Source organism: Engystomops pustulosus, unplaced genomic scaffold (assembly GCF_040894005.1).
Source record: "Engystomops pustulosus unplaced genomic scaffold, aEngPut4.maternal MAT_SCAFFOLD_258, whole genome shotgun sequence".
Taxonomy (NCBI): Eukaryota; Metazoa; Chordata; class Amphibia; order Anura; family Leptodactylidae; genus Engystomops; species Engystomops pustulosus.
This window is the reverse complement of record NW_027285137.1, coordinates 46,369-52,500: the sequence shown is the minus strand read 5'-3', so window position 1 is coordinate 52,500 and position 6,132 is coordinate 46,369.

Here is a 6,132-nt window from a genome sequence, read left to right as displayed (position 1 = left end):
GGAAGTAGGAGCTCCTACTTCCAAAGTGATGACGTCAGCGGGAGCAGCCGCTCGGCCGTATCCGGCGGCATGTCACTGTCCCCCGGCCAGACTTGGCGGCAAGTCCCGGGGAGGAACAAGCCCATGGAAGTAGGAGCTCAGCGGGAGCAGCCAGTTGGCCTATGCGGCCACATGTCACTGTCCCCCGGCCAGACTTGGCGGCAAGTCCCGGGGAGGAACAAGCCCATGGAAGTAGGAGCTCCTACTTCCAAAGTGATGACGTCAGCGGGAGCAGCCGCTCGGCCGTATCCGGCCGCATGTCACTGTTCCCCGGCCAGACTTGGCGGCAAGTCCCGGGGAGGGGCAAGCCCATGGAAGTAGGAGCTCAGCGGGAGCAGCCAGTTGGCCTATCCGGCCACATGTCACTGTCCCCCGGCCAGACTTGGCGGCAAGTCCCGGGGAGGAACAAGCCCATGGAAGTAGGAGCTCCTACTTCCAAAGTGATGACGTCAGCGGGAGCAGCCGCTCGGCCGTATCCGGCCGCATGTCACTGTTCCCCGGCCAGACTTGGCGGCAAGTCCCGGGGAGGAATAATGCCCATGGAAGTAGGAGCTCCTACTTCCAAAGGGGCAAGTCAGCGGGAGAAGCCACTTCGCCTACCCGGCCAAGTGTCACTGTCCCCCGGCCAGACTTGGCGGCAAGTCCCGGGGAGGAATAATGCCCATGGAAGTAGGAGCTCCTACTTCCAAAGGGGCAAGTCAGCGGGAGAAGCCACTTCGCCTACCCGGCCAAGTGTCACTGTCCCCCGGCCAGACTTGGCGGCAAGTCCCGGGGAGGAATAATGCCCATGGAAGTAGGAGCTCCTACTTCCAAAGGGGCAAGTCAGCGGGAGAAGCCACTTCGCCTACCCGGCCAAGTGTCACTGTCCCCCGGCCAGACTTGGCGGCAAGTCCCGGGGAGGAATAATGCCCATGGAAGTAGGAGCTCCTACTTCCAAAGGGGCAAGTCAGCGGGAGAAGCCACTTCGCCTACCCGGCCAAGTGTCACTGTCCCCCGGCCAGACTTGGCGGCAAGTCCCGGGGAGGAATAATGCCCATGGAAGTAGGAGCTCCTACTTCCAAAGGGGCAAGTCAGCGGGAGAAGCCACTTCGCCTACCCGGCCAAGTGTCACTGTCCCCCGGCCAGACTTGGCGGCAAGTCCCGGGGAGGAATAATGCCCATGGAAGTAGGAGCTCCTACTTCCAAAGGGGCAAGTCAGCGGGAGAAGCCACTTCGCCTATCCGGCCAAGAGTCACTGTTCCCCGGCCACACTAGGCAGTAGGTCCCGGGGAGGAATAATGCCCATGGAAGTAGGAGCTACTACTTCCAAAGGGGCAAGTCAGCGGGAGAAGCCAGTTGGCCTATCCGGCCTAGAGTCACTGTTCCCCGGCCACATTTGGCAGTAGGTCCCTGGGAGGAATAATGCCCATGGAAGTAGGAGCTACTACCTCCAAAGGGTGAAGACACTTGGCTCTAAGTGCCCGAGAGGTGTAATGCCCTTGGAAGTAAGAGCTCCTACTTCCAAAGGGGCAAGTCAGCGGGAGAAGCCAGTTGGCCTATCCGGCCAAGAGTCACTGTTCCCCGGCTACACTAGGCAGTAGGTCCCGGGGAGGAATAATGCCCATGGAAGTAGGAGCTACTACTTCCAAAGGGGCAAGTCAGCGGGAGAAGCCAGTTGGCCTATCCGGCCAAGAGTCACTGTTCCCCGGCCACACTAGGCAGTAGGTCCCGGGGAGGAATAATGCCCTTGGAAGTAGGAGCTACTACTTCCAAAGGGGCAAGTCAGCGGGAGAAGCCAGTTGGCCTATCCGGCCTAGAGTCACTGTTCCCCGGCCACATTTGGCAGTAGGTCCCTGGGAGGAATAATGCCCATGGAAGTAGGAGCTACTACCTCCAAAGGGTGAAGACACTTGGCTCTAAGTGCCCGAGAGGTGTAATGCCCTTGGAAGTAAGAGCTCCTACTTCCAAAGGGGCAAGTCAGCGGGAGAAGCCAGTTGGCCTATCCGGCCAAGAGTCACTGTTCCCCGGCTACACTAGGCAGTAGGTCCCGGGGAGGAATAATGCCCATGGAAGTAGGAGCTACTACTTCCAAAGGGGCAAGTCAGCGGGAGAAGCCAGTTGGCCTATCCGGCCAAGAGTCACTGTTCCCCGGCCACACTTGGCAGTAGGTCCCGGGGAGGAATAATGCCCATGGAAGTAGGAGCTACTACTTCCAAAGGGGCAAGTCAGCGGGAGAAGCCAGTTGGCCTATCCGGCCTAGAGTCACTGTTCCCCGGCCACATTTGGCAGTAGGTCCCGGGGAGGAATAATGCCCATGGAAGTAGGAGCTACTACCTTCAAAGGGTGAAGACACTTGGCTCTAAGACCCCGAGAGGTATAATGCCCATGGAAGTAAGAGCTCCTACTTCCAAAGGGGCAAGTCAGCGGGAGCAGCCAGTTGGCCTATCCGGCCAAGGGTCACTGTTCCCCGGCCACACTTGGCAGTAGGTCCCGGGGAGGAATAATGCCCATGGAAGTAGGAGCCTCTACTTCCAAAGGGGCAAGTCAGCGGGAGCAGCCAGTTGGCCTATCCGGCCAAGGGTCACTGTTCCCCGGCCACACTTGGCAGTAGGTCCCGGGGAGGAATAATGCCCATGGAAGTAAGAGCTCCTACTTCCAAAGGGGCAAGTCAGCGGGAGAAGCCAGTTGGCCTATCCGGCCAAGAGTCACTGTTCCCCGGCCACACTTGGCAGTAGGTCCCGAGGAGGAATAATGCCCATGGAAGTAAGAGCTCCTACTTCCAAAGGGGCAAGTCAGCGGGAGAAGCCAGTTGGCCTATCCGGCCAAGAGTCACTGTTCCCCGGCCACACTTGGCAGTAGGTCCCGAGGAGGAATAATGCCCATGGAAGTAAGAGCTCCTACTTCCAAAGGGGCAAGTCAGCGGGAGAAGCCAGTTGGCCTATCCGGCCAAGAGTCACTGTTCCCCGGCCACACTTGGCAGTAGGTCCCGGGGAGGAATAATGCCCATGGAAGTAGGAGCTACTACCTCCAAAGGGTGAAGACACTTGGCTCTAAGTGCCCGAGAGGTATAATGCCCATGGAAGTAAGAGCTCCTACTTCCAAAGGGGCAAGTCAGCGGGAGCAGCCAGTTGGCCTATCCGGCCAAGGGTCACTGTTCCCCGGCCACACTTGGCAGTAGGTCCCGGGGAGGAATAATGCCCATGGAAGTAGGAGCCTCTACTTCCAAAGGGGCAAGTCAGCGGGAGCAGCCAGTTGGCCTATCCGGCCAAGGGTCACTGTTCCCCGGCCACACTTGGCAGTAGGTCCCGGGGAGGAATAATGCCCATGGAAGTAGGAGCCTCTACTTCCAAAGGGGCAAGTCAGCGGGAGAAGCCACTTGGCCTACCCGGCCAAGGGTCACTGTTCCCCGGCCACACTTGGCAGTAGGTCCCGGGGAGGAATAATGCCCATGGAAGTAGGAGCTACTACTTCCAAAGGGGCAAGTCAGCGGGAGAAGCCACTTGGCCTATCCGGCCAAGGGTCACTGTTCCCCGGCCACACTTGGCAGTAGGTCCCGGGGAGGAATAATGCCCATGGAAGTAGGAGCTACTACTTCCAAAGGGGCAAGTCAGCGGGAGAAGCCACTTGGCCTATCCGGCCAAGGGTCACTGTTCCCCGGCCACACTTGGCAGTAGGTCCCGGGGAGGAATAATGCCCATGGAAGTAGGAGCCTCTACTTCCAAAGGGGCAAGTCAGCGGGAGAAGCCACTTGGTCTACCCGGCCAAGGGTCCCTGTTCCCCGGCCACACTTGGCAGTAGGTCCCGGGGAGGAATAATGCCCATGGAAGTAGGAGCTACTACTTCCAAAGGGGCAAGTCAGCGGGAGAAGCCACTTGGCCTACCCGGTTTAGGGTCACTGTTCCCCGGCCACACTTGGCAGTAGGTCCCGGGGAGGAATAATGCCCATGGAAGTAGGAGCTACTACTTCCAAAGGGGCAAGTCAGCGGGAGAAGCCACTTGGCCTACCCGGCCAAGGGTCACTGTTCCCCGGCCACACTTGGCAGTAGGTCCCGGGGAGGAATAATGCCCATGGAAGTAGGAGCTACTACTTCCAAAGGGGCAAGTCAGCGGGAGAAGCCACTTGGCCTATCCGGCCAAGGGTCACTGTTCCCCGGCCACACTTGGCAGTAGGTCCCGGGGAGGAATAATGCCCATGGAAGTAGGAGCTACTACTTCCAAAGGGGCAAGTCAGCGGGAGAAGCCACTTGGCCTATCCGGCCAAGGGTCACTGTTCCCCGGCCACACTTGGCAGTAGGTCCCGGGGAGGAATAATGCCCATGGAAGTAGGAGCTACTACTTCCAAAGGGGCAAGTCAGCGGGAGAAGCCACTTGGCCTACCCGGCCAAGGGTCACTGTTCCCCGGCCACACTTGGCAGTAGGTCCCGGGGAGGAATAATGCCCATGGAAGTAGGAGCTACTACCTTCAAAGGGTGAAGACACTTGGCTCTAAGTCCCCGAGAGGTATAATGCCCATGGAAGTAAGAGCTACTACTTCCAAAGGGGCAAGTCAGCGGGAGAAGCCACTTGGCCTATCCGGCCAAGGGTCACTGTTCCCCGGCCACACTTGGCAGTAGGTCCCGGGGAGGAATAATGCCCATGGAAGTAGGAGGTACTACTTCCAAAGGGGCAAGTCAGCGGGAGAAGCCACTTGGCCTATCCGGCCAAGGGTCACTGTTCCCCGGCCACACTTGGCAGTAGGTCCCGGGGAGGAATAATGCCCATGGAAGTAGGAGCTACTACTTCCAAAGGGGCAAGTCAGCGGGAGAAGCCACTTGGCCTATCCGGCCAAGGGTCACTGTTCCCCGGCCACACTTGGCAGTAGGTCCCGGGGAGGAATAATGCCCATGGAAGTCGTAGCTCCTACTTCCAAAGGGGCAAGTCAGCGGGAGAAGCCACTTGGCCTATCCGGCCAAGGGTCACTGTTCCCCGGCCACACTTGGCAGTAGGTCCCGGGGAGGAATAATGCCCATGGAAGTAGGAGCTACTACTTCCAAAGGGGCAAGTCAGCGGGAGAAGCCACTTGGCCTATCCGGCCAAGGGTCACTGTTCCCCGGCCACACTTGGCAGTAGGTCCCGGGGAGGAATAATGCCCATGGAAGTAGGAGCTACTACCTTCAAAGGGTGAAGACACTTGGCTCTAAGTCCCCGAGAGGTATAATGCCCATGGAAGTAAGAGCTACTACTTCCAAAGGGGCAAGTCAGCGGGAGAAGCCACTTGGCCTATCCGGCCAAGGGTCACTGTTCCCCGGCCACACTTGGCAGTAGGTCCCGGGGAGGAATAATGCCCATGGAAGTAGGAGGTACTACTTCCAAAGGGGCAAGTCAGCGGGAGAAGCCACTTGGCCTATCCGGCCAAGGGTCACTGTTCCCCGGCCACACTTGGCAGTAGGTCCCGGGGAGGAATAATGCCCATGGAAGTAGGAGCTACTACTTCCAAAGGGGCAAGTCAGCGGGAGAAGCCACTTGGCCTATCCGGCCAAGGGTCACTGTTCCCCGGCCACACTTGGCAGTAGGTCCCGGGGAGGAATAATGCCCATGGAAGTCGTAGCTCCTACTTCCAAAGGGGCAAGTCAGCGGGAGAAGCCACTTGGCCTATCCGGCCAAGGGTCACTGTTCCCCGGCCACACTTGGCAGTAGGTCCCGGGGAGGAATAATGCCCATGGAAGTAGGAGCTACTACTTCCAAAGGGGCAAGTCAGCGGGAGAAGCCACTTGGCCTACCCGGCCAAGGGTCACTGTTCCCCGGCCACACTTGGCAGTAGGTCCCGGGGAGGAATAATGCCCATGGAAGTAGGAGCTACTACCTTCAAAGGGTGAAGACACTTGGCTCTAAGTCCCCGAGAGGTATAATGCCCATGGAAGTAAGAGCTACTACTTCCAAAGGGGCAAGTCAGCGGGAGAAGCCACTTGGCCTATCCGGCCAAGGGTCACTGTTCCCCGGCCACACTTGGCAGTAGGTCCCGGGGAGGAATAATGCCCATGGAAGTAGGAGGTACTACTTCCAAAGGGGCAAGTCAGCGGGAGAAGCCACTTGGCCTATCCGGCCAAGGGTCACTGTTCCCCGGCCAGACTTGGC